Below are 2834 nucleotides of genomic sequence, written 5' to 3'. Positions count from 1 at the left end.
TATAAAGTGTTTGTCTAGAGCATTCAACTTTTCTCTCTACTTAAACCATCTGAAATTCAAAAACTCAGTGAATATTTCTTTCATGGCTATTACAATTATTTGCATAAGTTCAATAAGAATCTGTTCATTTTATAATGGAACACCAATTGGAAATACTGGTTGTTTGACCAAAGCTTTGACTGGAATGTCCTGTTTGAGAGTCTTGCATAGGCTCAGAGATGACCTGACAGCTTTAAGGAACTAAGGTTGACTATATGGAACATGGAGCCATTAAGCTTCATGACAGAGTTCCCAGCAGCCTTCCCAGGTGAGTAAAGAAGGTCACTTCCTGGCAGGTGCAGGGACTTCAGCAGATGTTGGGGACCTCGGGAAGAGGAGTTTGCCCAATTTAACAGGTATTGCAGGCCTGTCTGATGGAAAGTGCTTGGCTTGGCTTCTGGCCCAGAGCGGCTACTGAGTTCAACCTGGAGATTCCTTATAAAAGGACCCAGCAAAGCAAGCCTTGTAAAGTCCTCATGAACAATCTGTATTCTTGCTGAGCTTATGTAAATAATTAGGCCAGGGTTGTTTAGGATGGACTCGCTCCACCAATGCTTTGGTTTCGATTTGGCTATTTCTGATAATGGAGGTTTTTTTAGAGAGAAAAACTGTTTCAGCAATGCACTACTGTAAGTGTTATTCTAGTTCTGAGTGTCTTTGAATATTTGTTGTTGGAGCTTAGGTTTGTTAGTCTGTGAGGATGATATTTAAAGATGGGTATCAGCCCCTATTAAAGTTTTTAGGTATCTCTCTGGAGTTAAGTAGGCCGACTCAGAAGAACCCTCAACCTGGTGAAGTGACCCAGATCCAGTGGATCAGCTTAAACTGACCCTCAAAGACTCTGACTCCTGAGATCTGGGGAGATCTCCAGCCCTGCTCCAGCCACACCCCGGAAGCTGGCTGGTCTAGCACGGCAGAAGCCTGAGGAGTCATCGGTCCAGTAAAATAAACTGTCCTGTCTCTTTGCTATCGGACTGGCAAATGTTGCCCCAGAAAACTGGGGAAACAGCAAAAGTTCCTGATAGGATGTTCTGTTGATATTAATTGCCTCTGATCTGGGCATGGATGGGATTTTAACATAGCAAAAGGTAAGGGGAGACTACCTACGCCTCTACCACCAGACTCTAATGGGGGGTCCTCAAGGGGCCACTAGACGGCCCACCAATTTGGCTAAGGTTAGTAATGTAGAAAGAACCATGGAGGAGTACTGCACTTATACGCCCAGGATCCTGAGAAATGAGGAAACAAATTGGCTGTCATTCTTACTTTTGTAAACCAGGCAGCACCAGATATTAGAAACCCTAAAAGAGACCGTTACTTACCAAATTAACCATGGAGACTGGAGGAAGTTGGGTAAACTCTCCTTCCCTTACACCAAGGAGGGCTATGCCAGGCTTTAGGGGTACAATGGTAATTCAGCTGACCCAGGATTGGGTCAGCTGCAAGACAGGGGGGAATGTAAGAACACGAGTCTGAACCTAGCAGACGCCATGACAGGCTTTAAGCTTCCCCTCTAAACTAGGTCTAAAAGGCAGTCTCTCCAGAACTATTAGGCAGTTACACATTGCCTGAGGCAAGAGAGACCACCCTTGTAATACCCTTAACATTCCTAAGGGGCAGGCCTAGAAATAGAAGCTATAGGTAATCAGTTATTGCCTAAGGCTGGTTACACCCTGCGTGAGGGTCCTGGGTCCTGGGCCTACTCTGTGATTGGTTAACACTCTAAATGTTGTAATTGGATAAACCTGCTGTCAATAATAGTGTATAATAATAATTGGATCACTGTACCTATGTCACAATTTCCTATAACTCCCCCTTCCCAAACTCATAAAAGCCCTACCCCACCTTTGTTCGGGGCTCTCTGGCTCTCTCCGTTCCACCAGCTTGGAGTGAGCAGAGGCCGGGTTCGACCCTTGCTTTTTGGCTTTGACTCTGGACTCTGGTGGTTCATTTCTGGGGGACTCCCGAATTCTGGGCATTACATTGTGATTATACGTTGGGGGAAATAATTGAGTTATTTTTCAAGAACACTTTTTAGTAGCTACTTATCTAAAACCATCTTTTATAAGTCCTTTCCTGGGAGTAAATGTAATCTTTTACTCTAGGCCTAGTATCTAAAGTATTGTAATTACCACCCCCATGGGGAGAACAAATTGAATAGGAATCATAGGACCATAGAACTTTAGGTCCGGAAGGAACTTCAATCACTTCTCAGCCTTTTGGCTAAGATCAAGTAATGTCAGGAAAGAGCTTCAAAATCATCTAGTTAATTTCTTCTCCTTTTTATTTTATTAGGTATCGATTAAAACAAACAAATATAAATGTGGCCCGCCCGGCCCGCTGGCTCGCTCACTGGTCGGTCGATCGTCACGGGTTCCTGAGAGAGGGAGAGAGAGAATAGGGCTGGGAGCACAGAATGAGAGGCAAGACAAGCGTTTCTTATCAAGCCTCTGTGTATTGAGAAAATACCCACACCTTAAATAAGGTTCAGGGCGGGGAAACAAGGCAGCTGACCTTGGTCGGTTGCTAGGAAACAGGGTCCGGCGATTAAGGCTAGGATAAAGGAGGAACCAAACTAAAGTTTTTAGCACAGCGCCTGCCCTGCCTGCAGGCAGCCCAACATAAATGGACTTTGCCCCTCCTCCACCAGATGCTTGTCAGGTTCCTGTCATTCATCTACTCCGGCCACGAGGTTTAAAACGCTGATCAGGTCAGTCCATTGCCTTCCTTTGCCTTTACACCAGCTACTCCTTTACCCATGGGTCCTTTAACTTAGCAAAAGCCTTCCATCCTCG

Source organism: Suricata suricatta, chromosome 14, assembly GCF_006229205.1.
Source record: "Suricata suricatta isolate VVHF042 chromosome 14, meerkat_22Aug2017_6uvM2_HiC, whole genome shotgun sequence".
NCBI classification, from domain to species: Eukaryota; Metazoa; Chordata; class Mammalia; order Carnivora; family Herpestidae; genus Suricata; species Suricata suricatta.
This window is presented reverse-complemented; position numbering follows the sequence as displayed.